The 26,556-nt window shown below is 45.2% G+C and overlaps 2 protein-coding genes across 9 annotated transcripts in view; one reads left to right on the forward strand and one right to left on the reverse strand.

Moving 5' to 3' along the window:
• Tdg (Thymine DNA glycosylase) overlaps nt 1-26,556 on the reverse strand; it is a 104,295-nt gene that overhangs the window by 65,480 nt on the left and 12,259 nt on the right. The gene's annotated exons all lie outside the window — the stretch shown is intronic.
• Nucleotides 1-26,556, forward strand: part of Dnmt3 (DNA methyltransferase 3) — a 126,492-nt gene that overhangs the window by 54,121 nt on the left and 45,815 nt on the right. Inside the window, exon 1 of one of the 7 annotated variants that reach the window (XM_076368261.1) lies at nt 18,479-18,568. The exons of the other annotated variants lie outside the window; for them this stretch is intronic. The gene's annotated coding sequence lies outside the window, so the exon portion shown is untranslated. Of the gene's footprint in view, nt 1-18,478; nt 18,569-26,556 lie in introns of those variants that run through there. 7 annotated transcript variants of the gene reach the window in all.

Below are 26,556 nucleotides of genomic sequence, written 5' to 3' on the forward strand. Positions count from 1 at the left end.
TTATAAATTATAGGGTAGACGACCGAGTTCCACCGTTTCTTCTCGGCTCTGACGTCGCCGACGCCGCGCACCGGCGGCCCGGCCTCTCCTTCTACCGGGCCGCGCGGCCCGCTCTTTTCCGCTCGACTCCTCTCCGCCCTATCGTGCCGCGTCCTCGGCTTCCTTCGACTACGCGTCCCGTTTTCGTCCCCTCTTTCCATTCGTCTCGTCCGTCCCCACTCCACCCCAACCCCTTTTTTCTTTCCCTTTGGTCGCGTAACTGGCTCGCAGGAGCGGCGCGCCCGTTCCTCTCCGCTCGCCCTACTCTTTCCGGAGGAGCCGAGCCGTGTTCCAGCCACGTGTGGTCCCCATTCATAAAATCCTCGTGTCGCAGCACGTGGCTGTGGAACCCTCCAAAGGACACCGATTCGAAAACGGGCCGTTCGCGTGTTGTTCGCGAGGTATGAGCGGGCAGGGACGTAAACAAAAACGTGCGGTAGCTGAGCTAGCTGCGATTGGGGTGAATGTGTTTGCTGACCGATCACCTTGGCCAGTGGATATTTGGTTTTATTCGGTGCCTCGTTTTGCCGGACAGACTAGCACCTTTTCTCTTACGATCTCGTTGCTTTGAAATCTTGCTGGTGGCGTTACTCTGCCGGGAATATTATGCGTTTTTGAAGCGAATAGTTTTCTGAAACACGTCCTGGAAGTGGTTGATGAAATTGTGAACGCTGGTTTGTTAGAAGCGTGTACTCTTTGCATTAACAGGATGGTTTTCGACATTTAGAAAAATTAAGGGATGGTTTCAAATAACGTTGCAATATTATTAATATACAATATCATACTATTATAACCTAATTATTTATTCTAGTCGTGTGACCATTCTTCGCGCAGCGTATCACTGACAACACCACCCAACTTATTAACAATATTGTCGAGCTCGTAATCAAATTACCGTTTAATCCAAGGAAATCACTCACATTCAGGTTCGGTATTAACCTTCATGAGCCTCCCTAAGAAATTCAAGGGTTCGTGTCACCGATACCACTCCCTACATCATTCAACGCTCGTTAACGCTCGTATTACCTAACGCCGAGGGAAAGTTCCCGGAATCGACACAAAAATAAACGGCCCGGTTGCGTAACGCGTGCGTCTCTTTCGCCACGTCGCTGGTCCGTGACGAGGACCGTCGATTTTCCGTTGATCGGAACCACCGTGCGAACACTCTTATCCGGTCCGATCGATTCTAAGGTCTCCGGTTCTCGTCTAGCCGCGCCGGTGGATACCTTAGCAGCTAATCCATCGGGCATATCGCGATCGTCGTCGAGCCGAGAATAATCTGCATCGTTTGGCTCTTCGGCTCTCACCTCTGGATCTCTGGCCTCTCCCTCCGTCTCCGTTACTCCGGCGAGGAGACAAAGGGAGCCCGAACTAGAGTCTCTCCTCTTGTCCCGGCCACTCTCGCGTCGCCTCTCTTCTTCCGAGTCGTTCGAGAAGCAACAACTCTCGCGGTCGGGGCGCGATAATCTTACCACGAATCTGCGCGGCTTCGCGATCGATCCACCGATCGAGGGAATCTACGTCTCCCTTTCTTTCCCAGCGCGCATTCTCTTCGACTCGCGCCGCCCCTTAAGAAGTGTGCTCGATTTTCATGTAATTCAAATGAAGCGTGAGCCGTCCCTGCCGAGACTTGCTGAGACATCAGACCGTGGACTGTACTGTCTCTCGCTTTCTCTCTACCTCTCTCTCTGTGTCTCGCTCGCAACGAGCTCCTCTATAATGCCGTCGTCTTGCCCTCATCGTCCACCCCCTTCCTGCACCGGCCATCGGCTCCGATTTACGCCTGTGCCAGCTTACAAGGGTTGCTTCAGAAGTTGTCCACTCTGATTTCAATGAAATCTGCTAGGTCGATAGGTCTGCGCCATAAACGTGATTGTAATCGTGGCTGTAAACCATAGCCCAGTTTTGGGGAAAGTGTAATTTGAACTGCTTCAGTTGTGTAGCCAGGTGTAGATTTATGAATATGTTCGAATCATTTTTCCTATTACCGATTGTTAGAATTCAAAATGGAATTCTTGAATCATTTTACTAAATCCATAATGACGAACTGTGTCTATCCAGAGTTATACAATTTTGGAGTTTTTCGTGAAAACTTTTTGTAGTTTTCCATATTTTACGTAGTTCTCGATAGTTCTCGTGCAACAGCTCGAAACTTGCGATTGTTATCCATGCAAGGCTACGGTTCGAAAATCCTGATTCTCCTACAAGAGAAGAACCACGTGCGAACATCACAGATATTCCGAATCGACGATCCAGAGGCAGCGGTGATACGCGCGGCAAACTTTTCCAAGAGGGTGGACCGATGGAAATTCCCCCTCGTTGTTCGACGAAACTTCGATCACCCCCGCTTATCGATTTTCAATCGTGGAATCGGTGTCTCCGAGTTCCCGAGGTCCAAGGTCTCGGTTAGTTGCAACCGTTTCAATTTCCGCGAGCAAACGCTCGGCCACGTCCACCCCCACGCCACCCCCGATCCCTGTATTAATCCGAATAATACCGCTGCGACTGGCACACAAACTCCCGGACGCTTGTACGCGCAACGAAAATCTAATTGGAACGAAAGCACCTCTGAGCCGTTGACACTTTATTCGCTTCGATACTTACGAGGGTGTGTTACTCTCACGCGTCTAGGAACAAATTAAGTTTAAGAGTATTGTTGGCAGCTTACTATTTTTATAGATAATTTTCATAGATAATTACGAATAACAAGGCTGAGTTACCCACGAGTGCCTAAACACAGATGAAGTTTGAGAACATCTCTCAGAGGTAATCGCTAAATGAGATGTTCTAACCTTTATAAGTGCTTCAAACGCAACCTTTAGCTTTACACTTCAATATTTGTGTATCCCAAACGTAAAACGAATTATTTGAAACCTCATCCCTTAAAATACTAGTATCCAAACTAGAAACGTTCAAGTTCCATCGCAAAAGTAACAAAGCTTCCTACTTATTTCGTAACGCAATGCAACCAACCCCTCGAAACACGAAATGAACTAGAAATCGAACTCTATATTTCTTATTCCACATTCACCGGTCCAAACATCCTATGATTCACCAATAGGGTACACATCGGCCATAAACCGATGAAACTTGATTCACCGCGCAAGCCTGGATTTCATTTCACCTCGAACCAACCCGCATATTTTACAATCGCGCGTTTTTGTCAGTTCCGCGGAGACACGGTGTTTACGGGCGAGGCGTATGCCCGGCCTCGTGGTCGAAAGTATCGGAATTTTTTCCGCGCGACGATGTCCCGATCAAGGCGAGCATACTCCCGCGCGATCCGTTAAGTGGATCCGAAAGAAGGAAGGGAGGGAAAAGGAAAAAATGAATGAATGAATGAATCGACACGATGGTCGGTCACCCCTTCCATCGGGCGAGCTCTCTCCAAGTTCTCTTCCCCCTTTTCCAACTCGTTCCTTTACTGTCCCCGGTCAATGGGGGGAACACGCGAGGCGAGTCGATATATCGGCCGCAGACTCACGCACCCGCTCGGTCGCGGGTGTTCAGTCCCCCACCAACTGGGCCTAGGTCGGGTCCAATCAAATTTTATGATTTGTATCCATCTCGCTCCTCGCGATCCTGACCTACCTCCAGTCGTTTCACCGATAGCGAGCGCACCGCGGTCGCGCCACTCTTTTCGCCGCTTTTTCACAGCCCCTCCGCGCTCCCCATCGGATTTCCCCTGCCGCCAAGCTCCGCGAAAAAAAAGGGAGAGTGACTTCGAAAGTCAATAAATCGAATCTCTATCCGACGACCGCTTTAAACTTTTTTTCCGCGGCGCCGCGCCGTGTCGTGCTCGCTCCACCCCCCCCCCCCCCCCGTGTCCGCTTCCTCTCCGCGCGACGCCAGTGAAATATGAACGGCCAACGACCACTGGGGAAACTTTCTTCCCCGTTGCTTCCTCGATCTCTTTTTTAGGTTTTTTTTTTCTTTGCCCACGGTGTTCCTACTCTTTTCACTCTGTTCCCGCGGTTCGAATCCGAAAGAACGCTATGTTGTTTCACTGTCGCGGGACGCTGTGCTTGCGAGTTTTGGCGTTGTTACTTGGAAAATTGATTTTGTAGCGCGTTTCGCAGATGTGGGCAATCGGTTTTCACAGGCAGAACTATGCTTTAAATATTCGAATCTTCTTCGTTGATCGGAGATTAAAATGTTCGAACGGTGGCGAAAGGTAACGAAGGGTCGAAGGGTGATATGCCGCTAGTAGACATTAAACGATTTCTCAATTGAAATATTTGTTTGTATCCTCATTAGACTTAATGTTAATGAATACTGAAAGGCGAAAATTTTGAGCAGCACAGCTGTGTCAGGTGACAAGATGTTTCGAAACGGAACCACCGAATTAGCAGTATAACTATAAACCAAGTTTCATTACGAAAACATTCAGTATAGAGTAACCAGTGCGCGAGACCAACAGTGAACGCAAGACCCTCCAAAAAAACGAAAATGGAGAGAATAAAAATTTCTCGGCCAGCGTAACTCTAACGACATAGAATTTCTCGCGTTATCGTCTGTGCAGCTGTCTGCGATCGGTAATGCACGGCGTTCCCGGTCCTCTCACGCGGGAAACGATCGTTCCGCGGTGCGCGTCGAAGTAGTTCTCCGCTCCGGTTGCCGGATCGATGTCGGCGTCGCTATCCGACGGCCGAGCCGGAGCCGTCGACGAGTTTAAACGACTGGAAGAAGAGCCGGGGAGCTAGGAACGGCTGCAAACTCTCGCGAAGACGGGATCGCTGGATCGCTGTTCATGCTACTCTCCGACCCTCTTTCGGAAAATCGCTCGGCGCTCCAGATCTTGAACGGTCGCGCGCAGTTTCAGGCAATAAGGTGCTTTCCGGCGGAGAAACGACGAGGGTCGTCCGTTTGACCCGAAAGACGACGACGACAACGGCGAAGCGAGTAAAAAACGCTTGGAGCTTGAAACGCGGAACCCGGACACGTCCGCGGTAGTCCGGTTACGAGCCATGGGTCTGCCAAGTCGTATATTCGCGTTCGCCAGCGAGAAAAAGGGGCGTGTTGCTGGTGGATGCTGCGTACGGCGACGAGGAACGAGAGAAATGGAAGGAGAAGGAAATATCGGAATCGAATCAGGAGGGGTCGCAAGCGAAGGAGAAAGGGAGAGGATGAGATGGAAGGAGAATCCGGAGAAAGAGAAACGACCCTTCCTTCGAATCCCCAAAGCGAGACGCCACGGCGACGAGACTTTGACCGAGTTTTGAAGCGACTCCTACATCGACGCGAGGGTGAGAGAGGGTGCTGGCGCTCGGAGAGTGGGGGCGGGGTTGCTGGTATGGCCGAGGAAGAGGAGCAGAAACGTAGAGGACGAGCAGCGGGAGTTAAGGACGAACCGAAGAGAGGCGCGCGAGGGTGAAAGAGCCGGCCGCGCCGCCCTCTCAGACGACACGACCTCCCGCTGCCTCGTATCGCCTCGCGTTGCCTCGCAATTTCTCGCGTAGCCACCGGTAAACCATTTAACCGTGGCTCGTGCCAAAAGTTCGCCAGTCACGCTTTCCTGATCCCGCGACGCGACGCCGACACGGCGCGGCGCGCGCGGTGCAACTTGTTCCTTCCGAGCGACGAGGTTTTCGATCGGCCAGAACGAATAAAACGAACGAGACCGCTCCACTCGTTTTACCACGGGCCGCGCGTCGCGTCGTCGGGAATGCCGTTTCGGGGTTGAATTATTTAGCGGGCGAGTGTCCTTGTTCGCGAGCACGGCGAACGGGGATCGTTTGTTCTTGAAGATCGTGGACGGCCAGGAAAGTTTGGGAACGGAAGCGCGGTAACTGTTTTGGTGTAGCGTGCAGTGGTTGGGAATAAATATGACCGTTAACTGGACTGAAGTAATAAGGGTAATGGAAGATGCAACGGGAATTTCGGATGGGATTTGATTTCCGTGATGCCCAATTTTGGTTTCTATCTGATGAACTTTGGCGGACTCTTTTTCTGTATCCTGTGTTATTATTTTCTGTAGATTTCGGTCACTTGCAGACCCAAACCGTTGCAAACTGGTTTATCAAGATTTCATTTCTTTATGGACTTCGTGGATTCTGCGAATTGTGTTATGTTTGAACTTCTTCGTGAACATTGCGTGGCACCACCAAGAGCTTATTAATCTTCGAACTATGAAATCAACCAAAAATCAATCACTTCCAACGATGAGCTCAAACGAAATATTCAACAACTTTTCATTACAAAGTCACAGGAATCCAAGTACAGCAAACATTGGATAATTCCAACACCCAACGGGACCGGAACGTTGCAATTCTGAAGAGGTAGAATCGAAGCCAGCCCAGGAAACGAAGATTTTAGCATGGCGGACGTAAAACAAGATAACGCGATTGGAGGAAAAAGCAAGACCAAAAGTCGAAAAAGGGTTGCGATAAGCTTGAGATCCTGAACTCGAAGATCAAACTTTTCTAATTCTGACTTTTGACGAATGCAATTTTCACCATCATGTTTATTATGTTTTTCTGATTAAAACAACACCAAACCCGATACAATTACGATCATAATTGCTTGTATAATAAGCGATTAAAGTTGCGGATATAGAAAAGGACTGCGAGTAGAAAAGAAAGAGACGTTGAAATCGTCGAGTTCGGCAATAGTCACGTTGCACCTTTCAACCGCGATCGTCGAGCGCTATCTGTTAAAAGGAACCTGGTGGGAATATAGTGCGGATGACGATGTTGCAATTATCCGATGTTCACTGTATCAGCAATTTTCCAATTAAAATATGTAGTGAAGTATATCTGTGAAGCAATGTGCATTCGTTATATTTAAAAAATGAGCGTCCGCTGTTCACCGTGTGTAGAAGGAAAACGCAAAAACGATGCTTGTTTGTGTAAACAGGTCCTATTTCTGGGTGACGGAGTCTTATTTCCGTGCGTCTCCTATTTCTAGGACTCGATGGACACGCTCAAAGTGCTAACGGGCTCGTCGAAAGCGGTCTCCAAAGGATCCGAAAATTGCGGGCGGTGGTCGGGGGGTGATGTTTTGACGGGCGTAAACCGCGGCCGCCGATATTAACGTTCACTCGAAACAACCTGGCAACCCATATATCTCCCAGGGATGGCTAATATTTCGGATAGCTCGGGCTCTCACGATAAGTCGGTCAGACGCGAACGCGACTACGCGGCCGACGGATTTAACGCGGACCGTTCGCCGGCCGCCGTCGGTTAATGAGAAGTACATACCGATGGAAGGCCCGGTTGCGGCGAAAAATCGCAATTAAGCGCGCGCCGCCGCGGTTAATTCGCCCCGGAACGCACACAGCGGCTCGCGAAAATATTCGAACCCGCTTACACTGCGGAGCATTCGGCGAGCAAATTATAGACGTTACATTCGAGTGTGCGAAAGGATTTTGCTGCAAAATGGTGTCCCGAGGTTTACGGAATGAAGTTTGGAACTGGAAAGAATGTTTGGGGATGAACGCGTTGCTTGTGCGTTTGGCGATAACTTGCGGCTTTGGAGCATCTGTGGATTGTTTAGATTTTTTAATTATAGTTACTATGTTGCTGGTAGAAAGTAGTATGTAAAAGAATATGTTCAAATTTGAATTTTCATCGTAGAATTTCATTGTCGAATTTTCGGCCGTAGCTTCTAGAAGGTTTGTACTTTCAAGAAAGGAAAAGGGGAATAATCGATGGTTTGACTATAATGGCTCCTCAACGAAAACTGTACCTTCCTCGAACAAACTGCGTGAAATATTCCTTACATTGCAACTATCCAATGTATCAAAATCTTAATCCACGTCGCAGCAGAAGTCGAAACACTAACAAGCTTTCGCACTTGTTAGTTTTTCAGTGTTTCTATTCGCGATCCTTAGCGAACAATGAATATTTCAAAAAGGAAGACGGAGGAAAAGGAATGGGAGATCTGCTTCGAAGATTGCTACATATTTTCATCTGGAAGCTGACAGAACGATGGCGCGGGAGGGAAGAACAAGACCGTGGAATGGTCAGAGGGTCCGCGATTAGGGGTTGAACGAGCGTGCAGAAGAAGAACACCGGAGGATATAGTTGTTTATCGTAACGAAGGAAAGAATTCGCTTATTAAAGTCGTTAAAGAAGCACGGAACATTCATAGGAAGCACTGGGAGGGCATTCAACGTGCTGGGAATAACATTATATGTCCTGCTACCCCGCGACATTTCGTATTCTACGGAGTGTAATCGGAACACAACTGGGAAACAGACTTCTCAGTGCACATAATAAACCTCCGTTTTGAGTCAGGACTATTTCGGTCATCCAACAGGTACACAAGGTCTAAAGGAATTAATCGTTACAGCTTCAAAAAGTGGATTCACTACTTTGCATCTGTAGACATTTTTAAAGAGACTCTTAGCCAAATTAACACTAGGTTTACGGAACGCGTCAAATTGACGCATATTGGATTTTAAAAATATTATTTTCTAAATGTTTACGCCGATTTTGATTGATACGATCACATTGACATGTACCCCAATTACCTACTGTCAAATCTCCAGTTTCCACAATCTAAATAAACGAGCATCAATTCTTTTAGGAATAATATAATGAAGTGTACAATAAATGCCCGTAAACCTAGTGTTAATCGTGACATTGAATATTAAAATTGTCAAACAAACCTGGGATAATAATGATCATCAATGCTGTCTACAGTATTTTACAGAAACAAATTTTCTTCCGAATGTTCGTCAGTTCATAGCTTCATCCCCTAAAACTGCAGCTATTAACTCTTTACGGAGAAAGATTTTTAGAAGCATTAAAACTGTTTTCCTTAGAAAACTAAGTTGAACATCGAACATCTGAATATTAGAAAATAAGAAAAATGTGCACTAATCTTTTATCATTCGAATAATTAAATTCTATCGCTGCTACTTTCAATTCTGAAAGTTAGCTGTCGACATGACCAATACAATATTCATACTCAGAGAATTAATTTCTTTGTATCCATCGCAAGTAGAGATTTTCTTTAGTTCAACGCGTAAAGTGCAATGCTTATGTGCATATTTGCACAACAAAGTCCTTATAAAGCTGTTTTATTTCTTAAGCGTGTTGAGTATAGTTGAAATGCCTAAAGGGACAGGCAACCGACGTCGAAGTTGGCCAGCCGTGCGCGTGGCGACCGGTCGAAGATATTCATGAGCGACTTTCCGAAGCTTGTCAACAACCACCCCGAAAATTCTTCGCGATAGGGTTGCGCGCGACCGTGGGCCCGCGACCGACCGAGACCGTGTTCCAAACTTTCTAGTTTCTCTGCCGAATTCCGGAAAGTTTCGCCCCTTGTTGGTACTTGTGCTCCGCGCCACGCAAATCCCCGTTTACGGAGTTACAAGGACAGAGATAGCTGCTCAAGATATTCGGGAAACCTGTCCGGATGTAACCGAGGGTGACCGACGCGGACCCTAGACATTACCCATAATAGTAAGCATAATTCGCTGAACAATTTCTATATTAGCACCAGATTTATTGTACACTTTGTTGTATTGTTCCCAAAACAATAGGATTTCCCCATACAAGTCTTGGAAATTAGAACTTCAAAAGAAGAGAATTAGGATATTTACATTTATAATTATATCTATTAAAACCTACATCGTCACTGGGACAACGGAGTCGAGATCATGTCAATGTGACAGCGATCGTTAAGGTGTTAGCGACGCGGACTGCAAAAAATGATCGTGTCATTTCCGTTTTCGAAACTATTTTAATCGGATACGGAATGTAAGTGATTGCACGCAGATAATGAATACAAATTGTGGCAAACACGCTATAGTGTTACTCGCGCTTATGAATGCGAACATGAACAGAAAGAATCTGTACGAATATTCATTAGGTGAAAACTTCACGCTCGTGCTTCACAAATTTGCAGAGAGTGTTTATTCAACAGTAAGTTTCACTAGAGTTTTCCGTGAAAAATTATCCCAAGCAAATTCACTTGTGTAACGTTTGCAAGAAATTGAGAGAACTATCAAATTTCTTGTAAGAACATTGAAGCAGTATAAATATTGCATGTTATACGTTGAAGACATTAGGAAATATCTGCTTGCAATGGACGTACAAAACTGAACAATCAAGGTCATTATATTGACTCGAGATGTGTCAAGATCGATACGTAGGTGTTCTTGTCTTCTAGTTTATTTTAAATTTCTACAGATAAGATTTTAAGTGGTTCGAAAATTCTTCGCCAGCAGAAGGTCTACAGCTGCGGCTTTCGCGAATGAAACTGGAGCATTGAATCGATGGATTAAAATTCCTCAATGTACATTCGAATGTTCAAATTCAACAATTCCGACTTCAAATATTTAGAGTCAAACATTCAAAGTCAAATATTCGAATTCAAATATTCAAATTGGACTATTCAAATGCGAAATTTCAAAACGAAATACCAAGAATGCAAAATGTGTTACGATCAAGTATCACGCGCGAAGATTGCACGCGCGTGAACACGTGAACGCGAGCTCGTGGCACAGCGATCTCAGGAAAGAAGAGAAGATTACGCGCGACGGGCCGCGCCGGCGCGAAACTTCACGGCCCCGAGATTCCGGGCAGCTTTTCTGCTTTAAACGTGCGCCAGATTTATGAGAAAAGTTGCGCTCCCGCGCCCTCCCGGCTAACGACTGGATCCGCAACAGTAAGTGCCATCGTTACCACTGGATATGGACCGTGCGCCGAGAAGGGGTTGCACTCGGGGTTACAAACGCAGACGCGTCGTAAATTCCGCCGGGCAGACGCGTCGATCCGCGATTGAGAGATTGTTCTCCGCTGTAATAGCCGGCGGGATTGTTATCGATCGTACTATTCGATCTCGCGATTGGTTTCAACTTGACTTTCCCTCTAGAACATTGTGAACTTACAAATCTTCTTCCCTTCCAACATGAAGTTTAAAGGGTGAACTCCAGTTTCCGAAGAAGAGTATCTTAATCGTCGATTGATTAACTTAATCGCGCCACACGAACCTTCAACCTTCAACCTTTTAAGGATAATATTCTCACATCGACCTTCAACTTTTTTCATCTAGAATCTTTCTTCATCAATCAGTGACGATTGTCTTTACCACAAGGTTGCAGACGTCTAACCTAATCACCTAAACAATAGTGCACAGGAACGAATATGCGCCTCGGAATACATACAACTAAAGCTAAAGATCCGTGCGTATGCACAATAATACTTACAACAGAAAAATTACACTCGCAAATGGCGTAGTGGAGTTAAAATCGTCAGCTGCCAAAGAGGAACATTGATTCGTCGGTCGAAGTTTCCATGGTGTGCGTGCGATTTCCGGTTTCCCGATGATTCGCGGCGGGTTGCCCCGGCGAACGCGTTCGTTCGTGTTCTTTGACATGCGACCGACGGAATTGTTGCGCTCCGCCTATACATATGCATGTGCGTCGGCTGCGTCCGACGCACCATTATGCGATAACCTCGGACGACGCGCGTCTCCACCTAGGAAAGAATCGCGTGCGCGCACGGAGGGAGGCTCACGCGAAGCGCGCGTCGTGATGATTCGACGACGTGTACCGATACGCGGTGAAACTAGACGACGGTTTTGATGTCTTCGGTGACACTTTGGTGTATTGGCAAATGACGTATGAGCCTGGGTTGGTATCAGTATTCATATTGATATTGATATTAGCAGCTTTAATATTGGTATCAATAGCTTCAATGTTAGTATTATTATCGATATTGGTGACTTTAGTATTAGTGCCATTACTAGTATAAGCTGTAGGTGTAGTATTAATATTATTATCAGTAGCTTTAGTAGTATTAACTTCAACTTTAAAACTTTGGTGCATTGGCAAATGGTTTATGGGCTTGGCTTAGTATTAGTATTCGTATTGGCATTAGTATCAGCAGCTTTAATATTAGTATAAGTAGCTATAGTTGTAGTATTACTGTTACCATTAGTAGCTTCAGTAATATTAGCTTCAACTTTAGAACTTAGATATAACTTTTGAGTCGGTCAGACTGTTGTTTTTGGACGCTTTCAGATCTGAAGAGTCTTTGCTTTCTTTATTTTTGAAATTGTCTGGACGTTGTATTATCCCTTAACACGTTCAACGCCATGGGGGTCATCGGTGACGACCCCCAACCAAATCGAATTACAATAGTTCATGGAATTAAATGGTGATTATTTGAAAACATTTGTATATTACAAACAATGCTACCTAATGCAGTAACATTGAGCAAGATGAGCGCGCAATAATAATAACGCGATTCAATCGAATCATTTAATATTATATCTTTACCATTTTGTGTATTTTGCTCTATGAAATCCTGCGGCGTTCTACGTGTTAATGAATTCTTTTGGATTCATATGCTGTCCATCAACCTCGAATCAATTAGTGATGTCTTTATTGATTATCCAGGAGAAATTGATATCATTTTTCTTCTCGTGACAAATATTTTTCAGTCGAGGTAGAAATCGAAATAATGGAATAAAATTTTGTCATAGGAGACTTCGCTTCCTATGATAATCGGCTACGGAAGTTTGCCCGACACGCACGTATCGGTATTTACCAGAAGTGGAAATGGAAAGTCATGAACGGACACATTAGTCGATTCCTATTCAACAGCACGCACGGCCGACAAATGTTCAAACGCGATTATGTATCTTGAAAACGAAGTGTCGCGTGAAAAAGCATTGTTGCAGGTTTCCCGCCTACATTTTCGCGTCGGATAACAATAATAATATACAGTGTAAAATAATAGAAAGGTGCTTCGTTATTTTTCTAAACACCGCTGTGCACATAAAACAATGTTCTAACGAATCGTCGTCGCCTGGCTGTTCGCGGATGTTAATTGCGCTCACAACAGTGTAGGGCAGCGCCGGCTTGTATTTAGACCCGCTCAGTTTATTTTCGGCCTTTGCTACCTAGTAAGTACACCAGCCGTTTGACCCGGACGGACAATAGAACATTCACGATTAAGCGCCGCGCCGCCTACTCTGCTTTCTTCGCGCTTTCCATCGAGTCTTTATCTGTCCGATAGCTGATCGCTAAAAAACGCTCTTACTCGTCCACTAATTTCGAAAGCAACCTCCTTCTTCATCGAATCCTTTTCCATCTTCTCCTACGCTACGTAATCAGGAATCCATAGATTTCTAAACACTAAAACTACCAGACAGGTCAAAATGACCCATTCCTGGTGTCCCCCTTTTGCAAATATTAAAAAGATGACAGATGTTTCTCTGAGAAATTATTAAAGAAATTAATTTACCAATACACAAACTGAATTTTAAATCAATTGAAGTCTCGATAAACGCACTCTTGGAGTTTCTATAGAGACGTTTCAAAAAGTGTGTTTAACTGCTCCGTAGTTTTAGTGTTAACTAAGCCTTTCAATACATACCGTTCTGACAATCGAAATTTTAGTTCATCAATGCATACGTTTCAATTCAAATTCTAATGTCCAAGTTCCACTGTCACCTTTTCTCACACAAATACATTTTATTCGACCCATGATTCTTAAATCCATCAGAATATCGAAACACCTAGACCAGTTACAAAAATGCATTTGCCGATGGAAAAGCATAACGAATTGCAGCTTCTTCGTAATTTTCATCAATTTTCAAGCTTCACTTTTTCTCCCTTACATCATCAATGAATGCAATGTTACAAGAAGACCATATATCAATGTCACGGGCAATAACAAACAATATTCGCTGTCGGCGACATCGATCGTCCAATGGCGAGTATCACGAACGTCGATGGTTCTACATAATAATCATTTAATAAAAGTACGTTTAATTGTTCCGATCGTTATAACAGTTTGACCGCGAGTCAACGGTACACGATGGCGAAGCGAGACGGATCCGTACGGAAAAAGCGGTGCGGAGCGGAGCGGCGTCGTACCGCGGCGCAATTAAAGTCGAACGTAAACCGATAGGGAGCCTGTTACACGAAACTCCGAGGTAATGATTACGCGAGCCGCTGTAATTTATTACAGCGTGCTCGCGCGCTCGTTATTCTCAATTGTAACGTAATTCGGTAATACGGCCTAATTGCGGTCTTAATAAGAACGCGTTGCGCGCCGCACCGCTGCGGACGCTCATCTCGCAGAGTCCGGCGTTCGACGCGGAAAACCCGGACCCTGTACAATAGGACCTCTGTAACGCGATTAAAAAATGCTGGAAAGATAACTATAAAAGTGAGATCCTTCGTAAGAGAATAATACGGGCAGAGGAACAAGTTGGATCAGTATCCAAAAGGTTCTTTTTTAATCGCTTTATACTGAGAGTTGTACTACATTTATTAAGAGTACCGGAAAAGCTTCTTGTTCTTATCGTTAACTTGCAGGGTAATAGTAAAAGAAAGTAAGTAATTACATGCATTCGCAGGAGCAAACCGTAGGAGAGGATAGAACGATAGGTCTCGTAGAAAACTACGAAGTGGAATTAAATTGTACTAATACACGCTCCAGTTAAATTGCTCAAACTTTCGGAGTATCTCGAAATCAATGACTCAATCGTCGTCGTTTTCAATGACACTTTCTCACCTATGAATCATCTTTTCTATTCCCACTTTACAAAAACTTTATCACTGGAATTCGAAATTTGCAATAACCCTTTCTCACATTTCAACCACTTTTTCTATGTCTGGTTTACAAAAATTTTGTAGCTCAGGTTCGAGATTTTCAGTAATCCCTTTTCACCTATTAACTATATTTTCTATTTCCTCTTTACAAAAACGTCGTAGCTCAAATTCGAGATTCTCAATAACTGCTTCTCATCTTCGTACCACCTTTTCCCTTTTCTCTTTGCTCAAACTTTGTAATTCAAATTCGAAGCGTTAAAGTCAAAGGGTCTGAAACACGGGAAGACCTTCTGGCACCTCGAACGATTCGCGCCGTGTTTCGAAATCCGAAAAAGATCGGCGAGCGTCCTTCCTCCCGCGCCGGTCCCCGCCGACCGAAAAAAACCGGTTCGCCGTAACACTCGTATCGATATCGGCCAACGCGCGACGGACACTTCTTCGTTCCGCGGCACATTTTATCGCCGCGTTTGCACGCAGATAAAACTGCGGCTCGTCTAAACACGGGAACGAGCGGCACAAACGTTCTCCAAAGCGCTCGCGCGAACTTCTTCGCTCGGCTTTCTCGCGATTCGCTGATAACGCTCGGCTGGAACGCGTATTTCGCATTGAATTCAAATGTGAAAATACTTTTGCTTTTTATAGTCTCCGATTTTTAAAAATGATTTTCAAAGGAACCGGAAAATTTCAATTTGAACATGTATTGTCCGTTGCTGCTAATCATTCAAATGAAAAATAAGGGCAACTACGTTCTTCGAAGCACTCAGACGAGATGTTTCGCACAGCTTTCTCGTGATTTGCCGTAACATTAGATTGGAACGTGTATTTTGTATTTTATCGCGAGACAGGAGCTTGGTAATAGGTTCTCTGGCGTTGAATTTGAATTTGATAATAGCTTTTCTTTATGGATTAGGTTTTTATAGGACTGAATTTGAAAGATATGAATTTTTAAGCTTTAATCGCACATTTTTAATAAGTTCTCGCTCGTTCGGAAATAAATTCGGAAAATAAAATTCGGAAATAGCTCCGCTGAACGGCTTCGGACTTTTCCAAATGAATTTGAAGTTTGAGACAGGGATTTTCGTATCTTCTGATGTAATACTTGTTCACATATCATCGTTCTCTGTTTCGATTTGCCTGTTCCGCGAACACGCTATAATGGATCACGTGTTTTCAGTTTTATCGGTGAACATGCGCTTCTCTATAGATTCTTATGTATCGAATTTGAATTTAGGAATTCTTCGTGTTTTCAGTTCTCCTGTAAACGAGTTTCAAAGAGACATACAAATTTCCGAATTAAAGGATGAGCCACGCGCTGTTAGCAACAATTTGAATCGACAAATAAGCGAGAACTATGAATTGAGAAACGGATTTCCAAGTTCGAAGATGTGTCGAACTGTGGCAGTAATAATCTGAAACGAAGAATGAGCGCGACCTGTGGCTTGGAAAAAAAGATGTTAAAATTTGTCGAACGCTGTAATCGAGGATGACTCATTGAGCGTCCGTTACCGCGTTCCCCGGCGAACGATGCTCGATACCGCTTCTCGTTTCACGCCAGTGTACCACGTTTTCTATTTTTCTTCTTTTTTCCTTTTTCTCCGACTCGCTTCCCTTTTTCCCTCTCTGGCGCGTATGCATCGCGCGTTCAGATTCCCGGAGAACGGATTTCGTCGCGGGCGCAGCGTTTCCTGAGTTTCTCATATCATAGACCGGTGTTCTTTGTTAACCCTTTGCGAGCTTGGATTTTTAGAATCGTTAGAAATCTTTTTGAGGAAAAACTCAATTATATATCGAACTCCTTAAGCCTTTCCATTCGAAAAACGACTCTAAGCCGCTACATGATTTGATACAGCAATATTATAAACTTTGGTATCAGTAAGTTTCGTACTGTAATTTACGTGTCATTATTAATATAATTTCATAATAAATTAATTTTGAAAAATATTTTCTATCTGTCATCAGATAATGCGGAATATTTCTAATGAAAAATATTCGAGTTTCTACATGAAAGTAACATGGTTTACGTGGAAATGATGTTTTTGGTATTGCATGTTTTCATTTGCTCACTATCATTTTCGAATAAGGTTACTGAAAATCCTAGGGACTTTAATATCTTGCCGACTTTTCTCAGCGTCCGCAGGTGTCGACAAATACTAAAATGAGATGTTCCCTTTTTTACCTGCTAATTTCTCTGGCCGCTCGACGTGAATTTTGTTCCGGTGGAACCTTCAAAGTCTCGTCATCGGTATCTGTTGATCGTCCTAGCTTCGCTTCACTTTGAAGACTGGTATCTCCAGAACGAAACTTGGCAAACCAATTTCGCGCTATACTCATGAACCCAATACGTTCCGATACACCTTCACCAATAACGTCGCGTATCTTTTTGGCAGTAGCTGTGGCGATTCTGGAGATCTCTGGTACAATGCGTGAAACGGTGTCTCGACTTTCTCGTTTAAACAAAGCAAAAACATCAACTAAATCGAGATGCACGAGTAACTATCGATAGCAGATCCAGGACTTTCTTCATTCAACTTTTCCTACTTACTGCTTTAATTATCTGAGCTACAAAATATTGAGTTTCCAACAATTTGTATACGCCGCTAATAATTATTCTAATCTTTCCCGTTTAGCGCACCATTAAATACAAGGATTCAAACGATATTTGAAATACGTTTACGATTAGAAAGGTCAATAGTGCTTCTTGTTCTCGGCAGATACTACATTTGTTCGAACTAATATCATGTTCGCAGTAGTTTTTTTTATCAAAATTCTATCGCTGTACATTAGGTACTCCACGGGTACGTGTAAACGAAGTTTTCCTTAACACATAGACGTGAAAGGTCGAATCGAATTTGGAGAAAATAAATAAATCAAAAGGTCAGGCGGTCGATACCAAGGACCGTCCTTTACAATAAAGGACGTATGGTTGCCGTCCGTATCGGTCGCGAATCTCGTTTCCGTTTGATACAGGCGATGGCTTTCGGCTCACAATAGCCCGAAGCAATTAACGCCCGATAACAATTAGCTACTTTGAAGCGGGTTCGCCGGAGTCGGTACCTGTGTCGACGCCACCATGCAATGGCGAGCGTTTGCGAGATCGCGACTCGCGCTCGCAAAACCTCTGACAGTTTCTAGTTAAGCATTAACTAAAAACTAAAGTCACGTTTTCAAACAAAATTTTGTCGTTCATTTTTCTCTTCTATTTTCAATCTTTCTTCCGTTGAATTCTCATGTGACGTCACATTTCGAGGTCAATATCTCGAACAAAACTAGCTCCAATCCAAACAACTGACAACGTCAAAGGCCTTTAGCGTCTTAGTGATTTCTATAAACAACTCTTCGTAAAAATCCCAATGATACAACACATTCTGAAATCCCAATCAAACGAAACGCATATTAACCCTCGTCACACTAAAAACCCACATTTCCCATGAATTCCAACCTCCTACGCTCGGAATCCCATACAGCACAGGACACATCCCCATTACACCTTATTTCGCGGCATTACAGAGCAACCATCACCCGGCAACGCGCAATTACATTACATTCCTTCCAACTCCAAGCAAAACCGTGAAAAGAAGCATCGACGATCGCTTGCAGCGCCGGGGCAAAGTAGACCGAGGAGAAACGGTGAGCTCAGTGTTTACGAACGTGTTCTCTGCTCGCAGACGTTGCGGCTCGCCTCGCCTCGCCTCGCTTCTCCGCTCCGTTGCCTTGCACCGGGACGAAAAGGTCGAAAGAGCGAAAACCGTCGGCGAACCGACCGACCGGCCGGCTGGCCGGCCGAGCCCGAAACTCGCCGAACCAACACGACTCGCGCGTATATATCCTGTAACGTCGCTCCGACACCGGGCGGGAGGGCTCGCTGCACCTAACTCCGTACGAACGATTATCGAAAAGGGAAAAAAAGGAAAGGGCCAGAGGGGGAGGGAGCAGGAAGATGGAAGAAAAAAGGAAAGAAGGAAGGAGAGAAACTCTGCTCGGCAGGTCCGTACGCTACGAAGGAAACCGTAGGTAATCGCGCGAGCAGAAACGCTGACGTAGATAAGGGAAACCCTTACGACCGCCTCCGGTGGCGGCCAGCTATTTACGAGCGGTCTCCGCTCCGCTCGAACGGAACAGCCGAAAGGATTCCGTCGGTCACCCCCCGGCCCCGGGCCAACCCCGCCCGCCATCCACCGGCGTCCACAAATCCGAGAATTATTCCGCGCCCCTCGTGAAATTTCAAATTTCCCGTCCTTTCCATTCACCGTATCGCGGGATCTCCCGTGCCACGCTCATCCCCCGGCTCCGTTATATAACCCCATTATTGGCCAAATATCGGAGGACTGACCGAGATTAACACCCTTTTCGACCCATTGACGGCTGACGTGATTTTTTGCTTTTGTGGGCTTGTTTTGGGACTTTCTTCGGTGTTAGAAGGGATCGACGGTTTGGTAAGTGATGAGGTTCCCTTTGGTACACGGCGGAGGACTTTCTTGAAATTGTCGTTTAAAGGAAGAGCGGGGTTCGGGTTCGGTTTATGCGACTGATGCGATCCGCTTGTTGGTTTGAACGTTTAGGATCTGGTTATTAGGTGGTTAGATGGTTTTTCGTAGGAATTCGGAGGGAATGTTTATCGAGATTTGTAGATTTAGTAGTTTTTGTATTTGTATGTTTGTGATTTGGGTAACTGTGGAATGGAAATCTTGAAATGTGTGATTTCTTACTGTTTGGTGGTTTTAGTGATATTATTACTGTTTTGTGAGGCGGGGTTAATGTGGAGAATCGGAGTGTTGAATATAGAATGATTACAGAGGAGCTGCATTTTTCGAACCCGGTGAGGTACGAAATTAGGAATCTGCTTTACCGATTGTTAGCACAAACGACTTCATTTTACGTTTTTATTTTTTCTAATTTTAAGTGGCATATCTTCGATTTTCTTGTTATTAATAATAACAAGAATTAATAATAACAGTTATTAATAATAATAGTTTCTTGTTGTTAATAATTTGCCAGAAATAAAAAGGAATTCAGTGTTCACTAAAAGTCTAGCTTTGCTGTAAAACGTTAAGGATTCATGCGAGAAAAATCGACACCTGGATATTTTTCAAAGAATTAATAATATCTACGAATATTATATTTAATTCGAACTCTTCGTGGGTAATCGGACTCGCTGCAACAAGATATGATCTTTAAATTCCATATTTGCGAGACCAGGCATTAAAAGGCACTGAAGTCTGGCTAATTATTAAAAGTGTTCGGCGGAGTCGTGTAACGCAGAAGTTAGCCCTATCATTGCCGCGCGTGACTCGCCGATCTTCGATGAAGAAAATTTCGAAACTGCCGTTGACCTATCGAAAATCCAGCGCCTGCCGGATGTTGCTAACGTTGCCCGCGTCAGCTCGATCGGAGAGCTCGAGCCTCTCGATCGTTATCCAATTTTTACAAGCCGCGCGCGCGTCGAGCACGCGTTAATGGGGTTACGTAACAAGAGGAGCCTCGGCGTATCGAGCAACCGGTGATACCGAGGAGTGGGTTTCCCGTCGATCGTCGGGTCGATCGCTCAAGGAGATCGCGCGATCTCCGTGGAACAGGGTTAACCGTGGAACGTCGTCACTGAGTCTCGCTTTGCGTAAACTTTTCAGTGATTGATTAGCAAACTGGGTACTTCTGTGCAGGATTCAGACGTTCGCATGAACAATTTCGAAAAAGACCAGAGTTGGATGGAACTTATTTTCGTTTTTTCGTGATGAGTTTTATCATCGGCACGTAACAAATCATCAATTGAAACGATATCGGTAACAAGACATCGATTTGAAATCGCAGGACAAGTTGGAATCATCCAGCCAGGGCTTTCGCCAACATCTGTATTCGGGCCTCCCAAACGAAGCCTAGTATCTCCAACATCGATTTCTCAATAACAAATCCTCGATTCTTCCCTAAACCATTAACGCAAGCTCTTCAAAGATACAAGTTTACCAAATAATACTCCGAAAATTCAGTACCCCTCAAATCGTCGCGCTCCCTAGTATCAAAAACGAAAATATATTCAACTCTATTTCAAGCCGAGAGACGTCCGACAAAAGCGTGGCCACCAAAAGAATCCAGATTTGATCAGCTTCATTAGCTCCTACCAGAGGCACGAGGCCCGCATCCAAAGCCCGGGGTCCTGCACGGACCGTTACTCGGCGCAAAATGATCCTCCGTGGCAGATCGCGCGGCGGCGATCTCGCGAAAAACGCGCGAGCGCGCGCGTTCGCCAACAAGGTTGCCAGATGACGCGATGCCGAGAAGACGAGAGAGAAACGGTGCGCCTACGGGAGGAGGAGCGAGACGTTTTTCGAGGTTCCGTCGGCTCCGCGGCGTCGAACGAAAATACCGAAGACACGTATCGCCCCGAGAAATTTCCACGGCGGGGCTCGGTAAAAAGGCTGGGAAAGAGAGAGACGGACGGACAGAGGGGGCGAGCGACAGAGACAATGGCCGCGCTCGATGGAGAGAGAGAAAGCGAAGGAAGGTCGCGTCTTTTTTTAACGAGCCGAGGAGAGAATATTTTCTTCCGGCGGCGAACACGGTTTCGCGGCTGCGAAAGCCCCGCCGGAAAAACTTCTAATCCGGCAACGCCGGGGCTCTTGAGCGAGAACAGGCCGTTACAGCCTGATAAAAATAAATTTGCGCCCGGAATAATCGCGGAGCTCCCTAGAGATCCGTATGGGCGGCGGTGCGGCGGTCTAGGCGCCGCGAGCCGCGGCGAGCCCCAGCCACCACGCCGAGAGGTGCCGCGCCGTTATTTCGGCGTTCGCGATAAGCCCTTCCGCGAGGGTCTCAATAAAATGGCCCTACAGCTGGTACCACGACCGAGCAACTCGTCCGTTCGTACCTGAACGATACCCGTCTCGACCCCTTTTTTCCTTCGCCACTTTTCTCTAGCGTGAACCTAGAGACTCGGAAGACGCTTATCGTCCCGGCGAATCAGGGGCAGCCATAGGTTGCGCGTCCACGGTAATGGACACTTTGAGTGGTCTGTTTTTGGCGAAGGAGCTAAGCTAGGATCGGAAGTTTTCGCATTTTGGAAGATTCTTTTGTAGGTGGCGTTCGCGGTCAGCTGGTAGTTTGAGTTTTTTGGCTTTTTGGTCTTTATTGATTTGGTGGTTGCTTTTGGGAGTTAGGTGTGGGTTAGGTCGGGTGTGAAGGATGTTGTCAGGATATTTAATGATGAACGTCGAGTCATTTCGGTTTCTGGTTGATTCTGTTGTATTTTCATTGTTCTAGAGCAGCAGACATATGTAACATTACTTCTGCGACCAGTTCAACGATCAAGCACACCACGAACGTCCCGTTATTGTTCTTAACAGTGAAACTACTCTCAAACTGACCTTAGATTTCTTTACGAAAACTTTTAGTTCAGGTTTTTTAATCGTTTCTCTAAGAAACAGCTGTTGCCTTGTCAGTGATTGTAAATGAGGAAATCAGGAATGGATCACTTCGACTCTAGTAGTTCTACCGTTGTCTCGAAGGGATTCCTCGACTAAAAGGAACATGGTCTCTGTCACATTCAAACTTGTTCACCGCGTAATTTTTCCACGTCATCCGTATCGGTTCGTCTATTTTCCGTTATCACCGGCCAGCGTGTCCGTTACTGCGACGCCTCGTATTCGTCGCACACGTTTCGCGGAGATAATCCGTTCGGTTAAACAAATAAATAATACATGGAGTATTCGTTCGTGAGTAACGAGCGCGCACCGTATGCCACGTTTCAACGATAATGTTGCGCGAACGGGGAACGAGCATCGCACAGCAGCCCCGCGCGACAAATCGCGGAATTTCCATAGTTTCCCGAATTCCGGTAAACCGTGAAACGCGACCGGTCTTTCGAACGAAGGTCAGGTGCAGTTTCGAGAGACTTAACACGCGAGGACGCGTGCCCTTCTCGCGAGAGCGGTTCGGCAATGCCTCGAAACACGGCAAACGAAAAAATCAAAAGAGCTCGCGGCAATTTATGTGGAGTACTTTGAAGGAGACGAGTCTCGATGGCTGGCACAGGTAAAAGGAGAACGTTTTTATGCGACTAGTTCGGGAACTTTCCTGTTCGTGACGCGTATCTCACGCTGGAAGCGTGAAAGTGTTTCGCGCGGACCACTGCCTATGCTTGGCAACAATGTTCGAATCGTTGGTTTATCGATATTGTAATTATTAATAATAATATTTAATGGTTTTAGTATTATAACCATAACTGGAATGCAACTCCTTAAGTTTCTCAGTTCCCGTTTGTTCAGCTGTAGAAACCTCGAAGTACGAAAATTCTGTGACTTACTTTTTTGACTTCCTTAATGATTCGACTTATCGACTGTATTACATTTTTCCATTCTTATTATTATGCAATATATTTTTATATTTCATTGTATTAGGCAAGAGACAGTTGATTGTTGAATAAAATGTGACAAGCGGTTCAATGTTATTATTAATCTTTCACAAAACATAATTCTCTAGACACGAACGAGAATTCTCTTTCCATGGAACATTGTTAATTAAAAGGTAGCAAGGGAAGTTTAAACGCTTAATTTCTCATTGAGAAAGGAGCAAATTACTACAGCTGACAATCTTAGTTGTGGACGAAACTCGAGGCTTGTAAATATTTTAAGAGAATTTTTTGTTTTACCATTGAACATGGACAATTAATATTTCTCCTAACTAGCGCACGTCAATCTCGTTGTGCTTTCAGCGTGATACAGTGCTCAAAACAATATTCGACAGGTGTTCCTGTTTTTATTACCGCAATCGTTTATATCGAAGGGGTGAAAATAGCCCTTGAAGTTAGTAGTGAGAAACGTGTTTGCTCGACTATCTCGGAAATCATTGAACGCTGTAACAAATTTCGAATGTACAAAATCGAGTGCTTTTGAATAGAGAATTCATTCGAAAATACTCAAATATTTTTATAAATTTCCGTAAACGCTGGTCCGTTGCTAATAACACGGACGAAGGAGAACTTTTAATGTCACCTTTGCAATGAACATTATTAACCCTTTACCTACTGATATATATTCACAAATGTGTCTGTCTAAACGCAGAACAAAAAAAAAAGGAAAAAGAAAAGTTGTGCAAAGGCTGATACATTAATTTCTTATCTATATGTGATGATTTATGTACATAAGACATAAACATAAACATAAACACTCTACGCACTTGTTTCATCGACGCAATCTCGATAAAATAAGTAAAAGTCAATAAGCGACTCCCGTTCCGGGCACAATTCATCAAATCGCTTATTGACGACAGCCGTATCTCTCGAAAGTTTCGTACAGTCGTCTATTGTGACAGCCGCAGTTAAAAGGTTAAACGTGGAATGTATTTATATTTTCCACCCGACAATTATGTTGTAGCCATTATAGGACCATTTCGTCCAATCGTAAATACAAAAAGAAAAATGCGCGTTGAATATCTTTTCACTATACTTCATTGAAGCATGTCATTTACTTCTGCTGGAAAGTATTTTCTTTATTCATAAATTTCGAGTCTCATAAACACCCAAGATTATCAGCAAGAATAATTGATCAACAATCCAGTTACTGATAACGATTCTCAATTATTCGACGCTACATTTTGCATCTCGCGTTGTTATCAAGTTATCAACTGTCTCTCCGTTCACCGCCAATTGTCGGGTTGCGCTTGATTGTTTGAAAAATTCGTCAGCTGCTTTGTGATCGGCGACCGCCGCGCCGCGGCAACGCGCGGTAACAGTTTAAGAGAGTTTCTTCGTTCGCGCTGCCCGAAAATACGTTTCTCTGGTGGACGGCATTCGACGCGAATTCCTGCGTTAACGCGTCCTCATAAACTAGGAAAACCTATGAGCGCGCAGGGCTTTACAACAATTACGAGCCAATGCGGAACGATCTTAAGGCGGCCGCCATCTAGAGCATGGCGTCGCGTCGCGTTGCTTCAGACACAGGATTTCTCCGTAAAACAGCGAATCGATTCATTTCACGTTCGCCAACCGCCGAATTCGTTTAATTTACGGTCCAACCGGTATACGCACGGCACACCGAGCAACTTCTGACTCACACTCGCAGACACGTTTCTCGGTTTTCCATCTCTAATTGACAAATTTCGTTCCCCGATGATGAAAGGAACAAATTATCGTCGTTAGGCCTTGGTTTATAACGGCGACTGAGACTTGTTACGAAAACTTGAGAGGATTTAATAAATGTCGTTGTCATTCGTTGCTTGCGAGTTAAGGTGAGAAATCATTTTACCATTTCTATTCTCTTATAGCTTATCACTTGGCATTCAAAAACTATCACTTGGCTTCAATCTTTATTGTGTCTCATTGAACACAATACTTCTGATTTGACCGGTCTTTGACTAATTAACAAACAGTTTTTGATAAAGTCACACATACGTAGCAGTAGTAGTTCGCGGTAATAGTCCGCACAGTCGCGTAGAAACACGACGATACATGTTTCATAGAAATTGCAGTCACCGCCGCTGCTCAGGGACTAATCGTATCAAGAGAACTCGCGTGTTCGCCGGTACTATCGATTTTTTCCTCTGCGAGTTTGACAAGAACACTTTTTTCTAAGTCATCGCGATGTTTTAAATCCCGTAACATCGGAGGTGGGCGATGCTTACGGTTTTTCTCTTAACGAGCGACATGAATTTTTCGATTGCTTATCGTACACCAGCACTGAAAGAAACGATCTTTAAAAAAGCCTGCCAGTGTATATTTCCAATGAATTATAGCGCGTTAAATAAAGAGTGTTTGAAAAATTACACCTCGCCGGGCGATGGTGATTTAAACTCATACACTTATCCGCAGCAGAAACATCAAACAGATTCTTAATCTATGTGAACGTCGCTATCGCCCTTGCCGCTTCCAGGAAACGCACTCGAAACTGACAAAATGGCGGCCGTTTAATCTCGGAACATCGAAATTCGTTCGTCAGTTCTTCTCCAATAGTTGAAACATTCTGCTTTCAACGTAACCACCAGCACGTAGAAGTAATAGTTTAATACCAAACTAATAGGCGCTACAATCTTCTCATTCCCAACAACGCTAAACAAAAGCGTGTTTCAAAACAAATCCCAACATTCAAAATGCTCCTTCCAAAAAGATATCCTCTCCTCAACCTCCAAAACCCTACATCCACCAGACCATCTCAAACTCCATCAGAAAAACTTAGCAAAACCTTCTCCAAACGACATACGTCCAAACGAAACCGCCAAAAACAACCAATTCCCTTGGAGAATAACCGTCTAACCGAATCTGTTTTACGCAAAATCTCGCGTTTCTCAGTCGGCCTAGTCTTGCGTCACGTAGCGGCGTTCCTCTCGTCACGATACGGGCGTTATATACCCCGTGAGTCACCGAAAACGCCCGGAAAAAGGCGGCGGCGGCTAGCCAGCGAGCGAGCAAGCGGAGCGGACAAGCGAGAAGCGGTCGTGTTTCGTCGGGAGCCGCGCAGCAGCGTCGTCGTCGTGGTCGTGGTCGCCGTCGTCGTCGCCGTCGTCGTCGTCGTCGTCGCCGTGGTCGTCGTCGGCGACGGTGGCTCGATATGGTCGGGCCGAAAGATTCGAGCGACGATATATTCGCCGCCGCCGGTGGCCGGAAGCGTCGCTCCGTTTCTATCCGGCGCCGGGATTCGAGCGGCGAGGATGACGCCATTTCTTTCGCGATCGACGAAGCTAATCCTCGCGGCGTGTCCTGGTACCCGCGGATCCACCTCCGAAGGAGGATCGTCCTTTTGTGCTTGCTCTTTTTTTTTCTTATTTCGCCTCAATTTCTGCGACGTCGACGAGGAGGAAGAGAAGAACGGCTCGCGAAGTCTTCTCTGCCCGTCTGTAACCGTGCGCCGTGTTGTTCCGACGTGCAAGGATCCACGGGTTTTCAAGAGACGCGTATCCATCTTCTCCGTGCCTCGGAGGCGAGTTGCGCTCTCGGAGGAGAGAAGAGAGAGACCGGGACGGAGAAGGTGAGCGGCGGCGAGCGGGAAAGACGCGTGTTACGAAACCATAGTCTGCGA

This window comes from Nomia melanderi, chromosome 6 (genome assembly GCF_051020985.1).
Source record: "Nomia melanderi isolate GNS246 chromosome 6, iyNomMela1, whole genome shotgun sequence".
NCBI lineage: Eukaryota > Metazoa > Arthropoda > Insecta > Hymenoptera > Halictidae > Nomia > Nomia melanderi.